Source organism: Solanum stenotomum, chromosome 11 (assembly GCF_019186545.1).
Source record: "Solanum stenotomum isolate F172 chromosome 11, ASM1918654v1, whole genome shotgun sequence".
Lineage (NCBI taxonomy): Eukaryota > Viridiplantae > Streptophyta > Magnoliopsida > Solanales > Solanaceae > Solanum > Solanum stenotomum.
In genome coordinates, this window is record NC_064292.1 from 20,769,426 (window position 1) to 20,784,150 (window position 14,725).

The 14,725-nt window shown below is 37.2% G+C and overlaps 1 long non-coding RNA gene across 3 annotated transcripts in view; it reads right to left on the minus strand.

Annotated features, from left to right (window-relative positions):
- Positions 1–348: 348 nt before the first annotated feature.
- Positions 349–14,725, minus strand: part of LOC125845616 (uncharacterized) — a 34,855-nt gene continuing 20,478 nt past the window's right edge. The window contains exons 2-4 of one of the 3 annotated variants that reach the window (XR_007444302.1): positions 13,656–13,878; positions 1,741–1,870; positions 349–371 (exon numbers count right to left, since the gene is read on the minus strand). This is a non-coding gene — a long non-coding RNA (uncharacterized LOC125845616). Of the gene's footprint in view, positions 372–738; positions 1,871–13,655; positions 13,879–14,725 lie in introns of those variants that run through there. The other 2 variants (XR_007444301.1, XR_007444300.1) reach the window with 2 other exon arrangements.

Consider the following 14,725-nt stretch of genomic DNA (forward strand, 5'->3'; position numbering starts at 1 on the left):
TTATTTGGCCAAAAGCATGATACTGAGTACTGTGTTATTATCTTGTTTCAAACTGTTGTTGCTTTTACTCGCGAAATGGCCTAATTGAATTGCTAATACTAACTTCCTTCCTTTCCTTTTTTTAAATTTTAAATATAGTTGCAATGCCCAGTTTCGATATGTATTCGTACGACGTGATGCTCTTACAGATTCTCACAGAAGAATGCATACCAAATTCCAGTGGTCCTAGAATTAGCATTCAAACAAGGTTTGCAGGTTATAGAATTAGAGAAACACTCTGCAACACTGGGTGCAAAGGAAGGATAGCAAATGACATGATCACGTTGACATGATCACGTTAGCCTTAGATTGCAAAAAAACCAGCCGACCATCTGCAATTGAAACCATGAGAAGGTTGGATGCCATTGGCAAACCTGAGCCATGACAAGGTATGGGCAACCATGCACAGTGGACATCAAGTATGTCAAATTTGTACTGGTATTTTATTATCCTAATCCCCTGTTTGACTATTGAATTATGATGTGACAGTCACAAACGTATGCTTATCACTTACAAATGTCCCAGCCATAAAGTTAGGATTCCTAACACTACAAAAGTGTTAAAAAAAGCTAAACAAAAAGACTAGTGTAACTTGATCCTTACAAATGTCTCAGCCATAAAGTTAGGATTCCTAACACTACAAAATGTTAAAAAAGCTATTTTGGCATAAAAATACCTAAAATTAGGCAATCCAAACAAGCTTTTTGGTGCATACTTTTTTATAAATAAAAGAGATAATTTCATTGATTGGCTCACTGCCTTACACTGATTGTAAAGTTTCTTCAGCACTAAGATGCATAATCAATGAAACATTTGACATTTCCAAAAAGAGAACCCTTCTTATAACCCAAGAAATTTCCGAGGCAAAAAGGCGTGAGGTTAAAAACTCATGGATAATGACCCTTTCCCCTTTCTTCACTTAAACATCATGTTTTTGTCTTGGACAGAGTTTGGTGCCATGATATGCACCCAATCCACACATCGCATGTTTCATTGGACCTTTTGGAAGACAAAGGAGAAGAAACAGAACATAGGATGTTGCTCCCCCCAGCAATTCTGTGGGCTATATGGAAAGAGAAATAGGAGAGCTTTTGATAGAGTGGAAGGGATTTTATACACTTTTGCAGAATAGCCTTTTATCCCTTATTTCTTTTTGAAAATCTTGCCTTCTTATAAGGTTTTCTACTTTTTGATTCACTTCATGCTTTTTTTTTTTTGAAATTGGTGACTTTGTCTATTCCTCAAAAGTCAGTACTAAAACTGTATTGGTCAGTATTTACAACATGTACTTCAAATCCTACTATCTTTTACTAAATTGAGTCTAGACATCAATTATGGAAATAGTATCATTTGAGTATAATTGATTACACCAAAAACACAGTAGCATAATACAATTTAGTTTGACTTTTTGCATACTATTCTCAACACTATCAAAAGCTCTAGAGTTCCTTGCCTTCCATAGTGCCTACCATATACTAGCTGGGAGATTCACTTATGCTTACTGGCTTGTTTCTTTCCCTTTTTAAATTAAATTTATTACTCAGATAATAAGTTGGGCAACTGTATGAGTCCATGCTTAATTTAATAACAAGATCCCCCAATATCAACTTAATCATCTATCTCAAGTAGCAGCAATCAGTGTTATGTTGAACACTCTCAGTGAATAAACAAGGAAACAAAGAAAAAGGAACTCTAGGTTACCTGCAACTGGGATAGGTTTAAGGGCCTTGCTCCATCTAGAAATTGGAAATGTCGCTTGCTTCATAAAACGAGTGGTTAACCTTGTTAGAAGTAGAAAGCATGATAGTTATCAATCCACCTGTGGCTGTTTCTGCTACCACATAAAAAAGGAAAAGAGTACACACAAATTTACCTCGAGAGAGTGGGACAAAGAAAAACAAAAAAAAGCAAAATATTGAAGTGCATATATAAATAACCAAAATCTCAACAACAATCACATATTAGCAAATATTTCAACTCAAAAACTAAAAGTAGATACTAAAAGTCTAGAACTAGATACTCAATAATTCTTAGACAAGCAAATTCAAAACCAAATTATAAACGAAGCAACATCCATAGAAAATTTCTGCTTAGAGGCAAAAAAATAATGTATTAATTATTATACAACAAATCTAAACTGAGAAGAGAAATTAAAAACAAACATTGGGAAGAAAAATGAAAAAGAGAGGAAGAAGCTTAAGTGCTGAACTGCTGAAGCTTGTAACAGAGTAGATAGAGGACGAAAACAGAGGAGAAACTGAGCAAGAAAATAGAGCTGTCAGTCGCCGGAAAGGAGAAAACAACGACGACATACCCAATGAAATTCCACAAGTGGGATATGGGGAGGGTAGAGTATATGCAAACCTTACCACTATCTCGTGGAGGAAGATAAGTTGTTTTCGAAAGACCCTCAAGCTCAAGTGCGACAAATCCAAATACAAAGAAGAACAACAGTGAAGAAGGCATCACAACTATTACGGGAAGCATTACAAAGCCTACAAGAAAGGAACAAAAACAACAACAAAAGAGTGCGATAACCGAACACAAGAAACACCAGATGATGATAGATATCAAAAGCAAGAAGTACAAGAATATGACTAGTACAACAACAAAAAACAACAAGCCTAAGCCCTCGAAAAGCAAAAAAAAACACTCCACTACCTGCTAACCTTCTACCCTAATACGCGTCCTCCGCACCCTCTTATCTAAGGTCATGGCATCGATAATCTGAAGTTGCGCCGTATCCTGCCTAACCACCTCTCCTCAATATTTATTCAGCCTACCTCTACCTTCCTCTTACCTACTATATTCAACCTCTTATTTGGGGCGTCTGCGCATCCCCTATTCACATGTCCAAACTATCTCAATCTCGCTTTCCTCATCTTGTCCACCACGGGGGCTACTCTCACTTTATCCCAAATGTTATCATTCCTAATCTTATCGTTGTCAATATGCCCACATATTTGCCTCAACATCCCCATTTACTCAACATGGATCTACTGAACATGAGAGTTCTTGATTGGCCAACACTTCGCCTCATACAACAAACCAATCTAACCACCACTCTACAAAACGTACCTTTAAGTTTTAGTGGTACCTTTTTATTACACGAGATTTTGGAGGCAAGCCTCTATTCATCCCCGCCACACCAATACATGTGTGATATCATCGTTGAATCCTCCGCTTCCCTGGATTATAGACCCCCAAATACTTGTAACTTCTTTCATGGTATAGCCTGCGTGTCAAGGCTCACTTCCATGTCTGCCTCATGCATTGTGTCACAAAATTTGCACTTCAAGTCCTCTATTTTGTCCTGCTCAACCTAAACCCTTTACACTCCCGAATTGGTCTCCACAGCTCCAACCTTGCATTAACTCTGTTGCACGTCTCATCCATCAATAATATGACATACACAAATAACCTACACCGAGGCACCTCATCTTAAATATTTCACGTCTCTACATCCATCACCAAAGCAAAATAGGAACAGGTTAAGAATTGATTGCTAATGCAGCCCCATCTCAACTAGGAAGTGCTCCAAGTCTCTCCCACCGTTTTGACCACGAGTTTTGGCTCCATCATACATGTCTTTATTGACCAATGTAATCATCGATACACATCTAGCTTCTAGGCATCTCTAGAGGACTTTTCTCAGGACTTTGTCATAGGCCTTTTCAAGATCAATGAACACCAAATAGTAAGTCCCTCTTCCATCCACCAGACTTCAGAAGATGGATGGCTTCTGTAGTCAATCGCCCCAACATGAATCCGAGCTGGTTTTCGGAGATAGAAACACCCTCATTTCCACCACTCTCTCCCAAACTTTCATAGTATCGCCTAACAACTTGATATCTTTGTAATTATTACAACTTTGGATATCGCCCTTTTTCCTGTGAAACAAAACCATTGTGCTTCACCTCCCTTCTTTGGGCATTTGTAGTCTTTAAAGTGACATCAAACAAAATAGTTAACCACTCCACGCTTGCATTATCTATGCTCTTCCAAAACTCCACCAAAAACTCATCCGGTAGGGGCACGCTTCCCCTACTCAGCCTATTAATACTGTGCTTTACCTCCTCAACCTTAATACACCTACCATGTCTCCAAAGCACCCAACACAATGTCTCTATCCCATTCTTCATTCAATAGTCTGTACGTTAATAAGGGTCTCTTCCATCAACACCTTACCTTTCTCATCCTTGATGCACTTCACTTGATCCAAATCTCGAGCCTTCCTCTCTCTCTCTCTCTCTCGCAAGCCTGTACAATTTCTTATCTCTACCTTTGTCCCCTAGTTCATATACAGTAGTTCGAAAGCCATCATCTTTGTTGTTGTAACCGCTGACTTAGACTCCGTCTTTGTTGCCTTATAAATTTCCTTATTCGTTCGCTTCTCTTCTTCGTCCTTTCATTCCAACAATTTGCATAAGCAGCCTTCTTTGCTTCCACTTTTCCTTCGACTTCTCCATTCCACCACCAGTCCCCTCAGTGGCCACCACAGTTACCTCTCGGCGTCCTTGGTTGCCGGAAAAAATAGAGGAAGTAGCTTGTAGCATAAGAAGAAAGAAAAAGGAAAAATTTGGGAACCCGAGGAGAAAGAAGAAAAGAGAAGAAGAAGAAGAAGAAAAGACGGTTGGGTTGGATTAGATTTTGTATAAGCACCGTGAGATTTTCTATCCTCGTGAATGTTGAACCAGTGGTCCTTTTTGAGACAAGTAACAGTTCTATTCAATAAAAACTTAGTTACCCCAAAAAAGGTGCTAAGTTGGAAACTTTTACAAACATCGAAAAGGTACTTAAACCCCTGCCCAGAACCCTATACAATTATATATTTCCAATTTAATATACTAACTCCTTTACTTCTCCCCACATATTCTGCTTACACCAAAAAAGGAACAAGCTAAGACAATTCATCCTAATTTTCTCGATAGAACTGCTAGTGCCTTCAAAATGTCTACCATTCCTTTCCTTCCATAATGTCCACCAAATGCAAGCAGAAATGATCTTCCACCAGTCCTCCTTCCCATCTCTATTCCCAATACTCCACCAATTGTCCAGCAATGCCAAAGTAGAACTAGGTATTACCCAAGTTTTTCCCAAAATACAAAAGAACATGGGCCACAGGTTTATAGTTGTCATGTAGTGTATGAATAAGTGTTCATTGTTTTCACCCTTTTGTTCACACAAAAGACATCTTGAACAAACCTGAAGACCTCTTCTTTGTAAGCTTATCTTGAGTTGGGCAAGCTTTCCTAATCACCAACCAGACAAAGAATGACACCTTCATAGGGATATTTGTTGAACCAGTGGTCTTCTTTCCTTCAGAAAGGGGAATTAGATAGGGTGATCCATTATCAACCTTCTTATTCATCTTGGTAATAGAGGGCTTTGATAGCTTGATATGGATAGCTATTCATAATAGGTGTATTAAAGGATACCAGATAAATGGAACTAAAAGGTGATATTAAAGAAATTTGTCAGTTACTATATCATCATCAGTGAGCCTCGGGAGGATAAAACTTATCAAGATAATTTTACTGTTTTTCTAAAAGTTAACTAGGGAAAGAGCAGTTCGTTTCCTATCAAATAAGTAGCTAACATTCAGAGGTTAACAGAAATCTTACCCTGCAAAGTGGAAAATATGCCTTAGTCTACTTAGGTATGCCTTTGGGCAACAAACATAAAGATGTGGAGATATGGGGCAACATTGTGGAGAAGATAGAAAAGTACCTTTTCGAAGTCAAATGTTTCACACGGTTGGCTGTTAGAAGTGCTTGCTTGACACATTACGTTCATAGGAAGAAAGGAAAAACTGGTGGTCCTCTTTCAACTTCTTAGGCAGGCCTGACTATGACCTGGCCTGCAAGCTCAAAGATCTAAAGCACAAACTCAAAGAATGGAGGAATGAAGAGACTGGGAACTTGGGAGTACAAAGGAAGAAATTGCTCGAACAAATGGCAGACTTGGATACTGAGAGGGAAGATAAAGTATTCACTGATGAAGAGATAGCTAAAAAGTCTGAATTACTTCTAAAATATGAGGAGTTGCTGAAGAAGGAGGAGATTTCATGGAGACAAAAATCAAGAGTTCTTTGGTTAAAGGAAGGTGATAAGAATACCAAATTCTTTCACAAAATGGCAAATGCTCATAAAAGATACAACAATATAGACCAGCTAGTGATACATGGAGAAACTACCAAAGAACCAAGTAGAATTAAAGGGGAAATTGTGGGGTATTACAAAAGGTTGTACTCAAAAACCATCCAGTGGAGACCTACCTTCCAAAATACTCAGTTTCCAGTCCTAACAGAGGTAGATAGGGGGGCTCTCCAAGGCCATTTTGATGAGAGTGAAATTTTGAGGTGCCTCAAGATGTGTGCAACTGATAAAGCGCCAGGGCCAGATGGTTTTACTATGGGCTTCTTTATCAAGTGCTGGGAGGTGGTGAAGCAGGACATCATGGACACTTTTCAAAACTTTTATGATCAAGGAGTGTTTGAGAAGAGTTTTAATGCAACATTCATAGCACTTATTCCTAAAAAGAAGGGTGCCAAGGAGTTGAGGGATTTCAGACCGATAAGTCTAATTGGCAGTATTTACAAGTTGCTCTCTAAAGTATTGACTGAGAGACTGAAAGGGGTGATTGGCAAGTTGGTAGATTCTCAACAAATGGCATTCATCAAAGGGAGACAAATTATGGATGCAGTCTTGATTGCCAATGAAGTTGTTGATTCCAGAGTTAAGAAGAAGAAGCCAGGCATTCTCTGTAAGTTGGACATAGAGAAAGCTTATGACCACGTTAATTGGAGATACCTTATGAAGGTATTAGAAATGATGGGTTTTGGGCAAAAGTGGTTGAAGTGGATGGAGCAATGTATTTCAACAGTCTGTTTTTCAGTTCTAGTTAATGGTTCTCCAACAGGATTCTTCCAATCATATAGAGGACTCAGGCAAGGTGACCCTCTGTCACCTTTTCTATTCCTAATTGCTATGGAAGGACTGAATAACATGATCAAGACAGCCAAATTACGAGGTTGGATAAAGGGTTTTGAAGTGGCTAGAGAAGGGATTGACAGTCTGGAAGTGACACATCTACAATATGCAGATGACACACTTATTTTTTGTGATGCTGAGGAAGATCAACTAAAGCACTTAAGACTGATCTTGGTTCTGTTTGAAGGAGTCAGTGGTCTGCATATCAACTGAAGAAAGAGTTTAATGTACCCTATTAATGTAGTCAACAACATGAGCTGGTTAGCAACAATCCTTGGAGGTGAAGTTGGCACTCTGCCAGCTACATACTTGGGATTACCTTTAGGAGCCAAATCTATGTCCATAGATATATGGAACAATGTGATCGAGAAGTGTGAAAAAAAACTAGCCAGGTGGAAAACACAATACTTGTCTATGGGTGAAAGATTGACACTAATCAATTCAGTACTTGATGCTCTTCCAACTTACATGATGTCCCTTTTTCTTATCCCACCAGGGGTCACCAAGAGGCTGGACAGTATTAGAAGGAAATTTTTGTGGCAGGGCAATAAGGAAAAGAAAGGATTTCACTTGGTAAAGTGGAAATCAGTGATAACTGGGAAGAAAAATGGTGGTCTGGGGATTAAGAACCTAAACTTGCAAAGTAAACCTCTTCAAATGAAATGGTTATGGAAGTATGCAAATGGTAACCAACTGTTGTGGGAAAGGGTGATTGAGGCTAAATATATACCAGAAGACAAATGGATGACCAAAGAGGTGACTACTCCTTATGGAGTCAGCCTCTGGAGGTCCATTAGGAATCTATGGGATGAAGTGAAGAACAACTCAAAGGTAAAAGTTTTTGATGGGAGAAAGACCATGTTTTGGAAGGATAATTGGCATGAGAAAGGCAACTTGGAAGAGTTATTTCCTGATGTTTACAACTTAGTTACATTTCAGCAAGGGTTTATAGCAGATTTATGGACACTACAGGGGTGGAACTTCAACTTCTGAAGACATCTAAATGACTGGGAGGTTCAGAGAGTAGCTGATTTTCTTAACACTGTGGAACCTTTCAATGGACTTCAAACAGGGAAGGATGTTCTATGGTGGACAAGAAACAATAGAGGAGTATACAAAGTTAGTAGAGCTTATAAGCTAATGGATCAGACAAACCAACAAATTAAAAATTGGCCATGGAAACAAATATGGAAAAGCAGAATACCCTACAAAGTATCTTGCTTTGTCTGGTTGTTGGCCAAGGAAGCAGCTCTTACTCAAGACAATGTCATGAAGAGAGGGATAACCTTATGCTCTAGATGCTTTCTCTGTGGGGAGACTTTAGAGAATGTAAATCATCTGTTTCTACACTGCAAGTACACTCAACAATTATGGAGGATTTTTTTGAGTCACAAAGGCATCTCCTGGACTATGCCTGGGAAAGTTTCAGAGGCTTTAAAGAGCTGGGAGGAAGCAGGAGTACTGGCAAAAGACAGAGGCAGATGGAGACTTATCCCTGCTTCAATATGGTGGGCAATATGGAAAGAGAGGAACTCTAGGTGTTTTGAGAGCATAGAAAATAGTGTGCAGAAAGTGAAGCTCAACTGCATTTTGCTATTATGTTTTTGGTGTAATCAGTTATACTCAAATGATACTGTCTCTATAATTGATGTTTTAGACTCAATTTAGCCATAGAGCAGTAAGAATTTGGGGCTTTTGTATATAAGGTTTCAGTACAACCCATGTACTGTTTTGTGATATAATACAACCTTACCAAGTTCAAAAAAAAAAAGGAAAGGTCATAGTTCCTTGGTGTTCACCTTATTTGTCAGAAGGTGCAAGTAGCATGTATTAATGATTAATGAAAGAAAATCTCTTTGAAATGGTTTGGTCATGCCCTTCGTCGGCCTACTAATGCACTGGTGTGTAGGTGTGAAACTGTGGTGATTGAAGATGTTAAGAGGGGGACAGAGTAGACCTAATATCACGTGAAAGGAAGTTATCTCGAAAGACCTACAAATTCTTGGAGTCAATGCAAACTTAGCTGAAATAGGCACAATTGAAGAAAAAGATTCATATAGGTCATACCTACAGTTGGGAACATGTTTTACACTCATTAAAGAACTAAGGGAAAAAGGACAAATATACCCCCGAACTATCATAAATGGTATGTAGATACCCTCCGTCATACTTTTGGGACATTGGTGTCCCTGCCGTCCAAAAATTAGAGTATATATGTCCTTCACTCTAACGGAAGTATATATGCCCATCACTTATAAAGGGTATATATGTTCTAGTTTTTGAACGGCAGGGGAACCCATGTCCAAAAAGTATAACGGAGGGTATCTGCATACCATTTACGATAGTCCGGGGGGTATATTTATCCTTTTTCCCAAGAACTGATATATATGTTTTTTTGAGAGTGAAGAACAGCTATTATTATCATTATTATTTATTTGTTTATTTGACTTATTTTTCACTTTCACTTATACTTTATTTTTGGCATGACAATGATATAAGTTGAGCTTAAAGAAAGACAAGAGGATTTATATAGCCGACCCCATGTTTTTTGTGACTGTGGCTTAGTTGTTCCTAATTCCCAAGGATCCCAAAGTTGACTTAAGAATTTTCATGGACCTACTCCAAGGGAAAGAGAGAAGGTTTTAGTTCGCCAATGTGATTGTTTTTAGTTCGCCAATGTGATTGTTTGTAGTCCATGTTTATTCAGTTGCTTCTCCACTTTGTTTGTGATATGATACATTGACAAATTATACATGGGAAGGATATCACCAACAATGTTAGTTACTGTTAGTATGCCTTCGTGTGACAGATATTGCTTCTTCTAGGTAGCCAACATCCACCTTTTAGTAATGTCCTGCCACAGCTTAGTTCATTTGGTTTTAGATCCCAAAGTACTTGGTCGAAATATTCCCCACTTTGCACCCCAAACTCATTGCAAGTTTCTCTATATTCTTCACTGAGTTCACAACGTACAATACTCTTAGTCATGCTTATGTGTAGAGCTTCAACAAGCAACAAAAAATGTATAATATTCCAAACTCCCCTGACCAAGAGCCGGGCAAAGTTCTTCCAACTTTGCTCACTTGACTACTTGAACAACCTAAGTTGATTAAACTTGATTAAAATTCAGCCAAAATTTGAGGAATATTGATGAAAATAAGAGCAACCAAGTATCTGGTATATGGTGAGTATTACACTTAGTAAGAAAAAGTTCCTCCAAGGAATGCCAAACACACTTTTATTTTGCATTATAATTGACTTAAGGATTTATTTATTGTTTTGCTTGTTTTTATCCTACAAAGTAGACACTTGTAGCCCATTGCCCAAACAAACATAGCTCATGAAAATTATCTTAACCAATAAGCCACAAGAAATGTAACCAAAGCAAATATCTTAGCAATTTCCTTCACAATGAGAGGAAAGGTCATCAACAAGTTAGACCATATGAGTATTTACAGAACCACAATTTCTTTTAATGATTGTGGTCTCTAGGCTATAATCACTTGGGTGTTTTTTGCCTCCGTTAGGATTTGAACCCGAGACCTAGGGTGCCATAACTATATTTAATAAATACCATTCTTGTCTGCGAAATCCATTTCTCCAACCAAATTTGATCTTCAACTGAATCTAAAATTAGAAACTGCCCCAATATGTTCTCTAAGATGGTCTAATAACATCAAAGTTCTATAATTCTAGAATCTATAACTGGAAAATCTCATGAATGCATAAAGAACAGCAGCAGTAAAAATATAAAAAATAAAAAATACTAGCAGCAGAAAGTGACAAGTCTCAACTCTCAACTAAAGTGTCTACAACAAGAAAGAACATGAGAGATAAGAGAACTGGTACAGCGAGAGTAAGGATCACTGTGAGAACAAGAAATGCAAAAGAGTAATTACATATTCATCTATTTGCTTAGATATAAGGTTGTCTAAAGAATGGCTACATGTGGGCTACTACTTGCTATCAATTACTAAATTCAACTTCAAAAAAATTCGAATGACGAAAATAATTAGATATAGATAAAGTACAATTAAGGATGGAAACGAAGAAGTTTATATGGCCTATGGTGAATATTTCACTATAAAATAAGTATCCACCATGGACTATTTCTGTTTCGTGTTGTCATTGGGCGTTAGACTTTTGGGAGTGTTTAGGAGAAACTTTTGAGGTTCAAATTTCTTTGATTGAATTGCTTTGTACTAGGTTTTGGGAAAAAAAAAGCAATGGTAATTATTGTGATACACTGATTGTTTCTTAATAACTTTGCATGCCTGATTAGAATAGAAATGCACAAACATTTTAAATTAGTGTTTAGTTTTCCTTGTGGTGTCAACAATGATTCTTTTACATATATCTTCTCTTTCTTTCTCTTTTTTTTTGGGGGGGTTGGGGGGGGGATTGTATTTTTAACTAGTGTATTTAGTGTGGAAAGGAAAAGGTGGCTTTCCTTACGGTGTCAGCTTTTATTTGGTGGTGGGGGGGGGGTGGGGTTTGGAGGGAGAGCAATGCAATAGTGAGGCACTCGATTTCCAACAAAAGGACATCCATTTATTTCTTGATTTTTTTTCTATTTTAATGACAATCACGCTCATTTAGCCTGGATGATTTGTAGAGGTACTCTATCAAATACCAGCTGAGCCAATTTGGAGTTTTCCCATGATTTCTCGTAGTTGGTATAAAGAGAAATATTCTTGTGTAAAATTTAAATGTATCTCTATCTGATAATTCCCTCCCTTTTCATGTTAGTTTGAGTAAAACTAGGTCATAGCTCTACTAGGTAACTGGTAGATTGAAATAAACTTTTGCTGAGGGGAGAAGCATGCATGGTAAAAAAATATTTCCTACTTCGACTGGATGTAGAGGCCAACAGAATCCAGCAGTATTTCCTGAGAGCTGTAAGTGTAGAACTAGAAATGGTTGCGTGCATTGCAACATGAGAGACAATCAACCAAAAGAATGGGGATTAGAATGCCAAACACCACATAGTTAGCTTCTCTAATGCCATCAAACCTTAATCGCTTGGATTAAGGACGAGTGGAAATATGAAAGGCTCTCCAACTTCTCCTTGCTCTATGGCACTTAAAGATGCTTCTTTGCCTACAATTAGTATTCCATAATACTACTCGCAAGCTTATATTTTACAACAATAGATTGATTCAATTGAATAGAACTATCCATACACTTCAGTTCAGTTCTTCGTCGCAATACCTCCATTATAAGTTTTGCTTCTTTATTAATTTTATTCAGATAATATTTTGTTTCAAATATTTATAATAATCACTATTATTATTACTATTACTACAACTGCTACTGTTCTAATTGATGTTGCTGGAACAAACCTTGCATCTTGGCTCAACTTAATAATACATTGCCTCTTTCTAGGTATGGAGGAGGAATAACTCCTGAAGGAAGAAGGGATCACTCCTAGAACAAGAAGGAAAAAGAGCCATATTTGTGGACTCTTAGACCTATTCTACTTTACAAAAGTTTCAACCCAAAACTCTATTTCCTAATGCTACTGAAAACTTCAAATTGCCAAATGGAGGAGCAAAATCTTCCCTTCTCTATATGTTTCTTCTACTTTTAAGTTGTCGGAATTATCCTAAGCATGAAATTCTTGACACAAGGCAAAGATCATAGTGTAACAGCTTGAATCTGTGTTTATTTTGCAGCCTCATCATCCATGTCTTTGAGAAAACTAGGAAAATACACCATGTTGACTTGGGCACTTGGAAAGAAGTATGCTTGGTAGATACAAGAGAAAGGCAAGCTTTGATTAGAAAAGCTGAGAGTAATTGGCTTTAAAAAATTTAAAGAACAATAAATACTAGAGATTTTCAAGGTCTTCTTATTATCAGGAAATGGAGTCTTAATACTTTCTAATTATCAAACTTTCATCAACAATCAAAAGGGTAAGTGGAGAAGGGAAATTAAAACATGACCGCAGCATTGGGTTCATTGTTTTTTTCAAAACCTATCATTTTGACCAAAAACTGAAGGAAGTTCCAATGCATAAGATCATAGACAAAAGTGGTCAAGTCACATGTATGTAAAGACAAGTCTGTGCCACTCACTCTTACTGGAAAATCCCAACTCTTCCAGTTTTACTACTTCTTTCCCTTCTCATTTTTAAAAAATTGATCTTCTACACACCTAGGTTCGATGTTTCACTCATCTGCTCACTCTAAGCTTTGTCCAATATAACAATCTTGAAAACCGAAATCCTATCAGATGCATGCTGGTATCATGGCAGAGAGATCCGATTTGATTCTATATTTGCTTCTATTACTGCTCCAACTATTAATTCTATTTTGATACCATCACTGCTCCAACTAGTGAATCTATTGTTTCTACCATTACTGCTCCAACTAGTGAAGCTTGTGCATATTCTTCTTAGTTCACCTTATTTTTTTTTTCTTTGTAATTCTGTAAGTAGAATTAAATAGATAATAAAATAGAGAGTAGTTGTTTAGACTATGATGACTGTAAAGAAAAGAAGGCAGGCCCTTCAATAAATGTAAACTGTACATATAATAATTATTTTGCTTAAATTGTTCTATATTTTGTGGTGACTAAACTTGGGATACGATAATAGAAATTCTGCTTTGTAAAAAGGTGTACCTGAACTTTCACTGATATTTTGTTTTTGCTTTGTTTAAGTGCTTCATTTGAGTAACAATCGACCTGTTGATTTAGCTCAAGCGTGTTTGTTCTTGTGAAAGGAAAGAAGGACTAGACATGGAGTGAGAAGCTGGTTTGGACCTTGTTTGAAGTTAATATGAAAAGCTCAAATAATCATAACCATTAAAGGCTACGGTCACTTGCAACTGCAATCCAATTTTCACTGAAAAAAAAGAATAAAAAAGCAGAGAAAAGAAAGGGCATTAGTGACCTCCCAAATGAATTAGCAAGTTCCAGCTGCAGATGTTAATCTAAGAATTTATACCATGATATGTTATAACTAGACCTGGCAAATGGGCTGGCTGAAAATGGGTTAGACAGATGAAAAAGACCCGACTTGTTAATATTTGGTATATGAATAACTGATACTTCTAACCTACAATTTTTACTAGACACAAATTCACTAACACATTATTTTTTTTTATGATAGGAAACCCGCGGTCGCTATCATTTGGGTGCACACAAGGTAAAACTCTTGCTCCTATGCAGTAACTCGCAAACCACATAGGAGAGGTAATCCACACTAGGCAAGTCCGGTTCGACGAGCTCGACTCAGAAGGCAAACCCCTTGCTTTCGCTGGCAAGGAATTTCGAACTTGAGACTTCCAACATGAAAGTCTCAAGCCCAAACCACTGGGCCACCCGAAGGGTCACTAACACATTATGTCAACATCAATGAAAGCTCGTTAAAAGTTCCAAGGATCTCGATTCAATTTTTGTCAACTTATCATAAGTTCTAATGAAAATTCACATTAAGGGTGTGTTTGGTATGAAGGAAAATGTTTTCCATGGAAAATATTTTCCTAGAAAATGTTTTCCTGGAAAACAAGTTGATTTTTGACTTATTTTCTCATGTTTGGTTGGTCAGTAGAAAATATTTTTCGAAAAAGATTTTTAGTGCTTGATTTATGAATGAATTTTTTTTTTGAGAAATATCTTTTATTTTTACTAGGGTAGAAAATAATTTTTGAAATTGAAAATATTTTTTAAAAACAAAATTAAATTTTTTT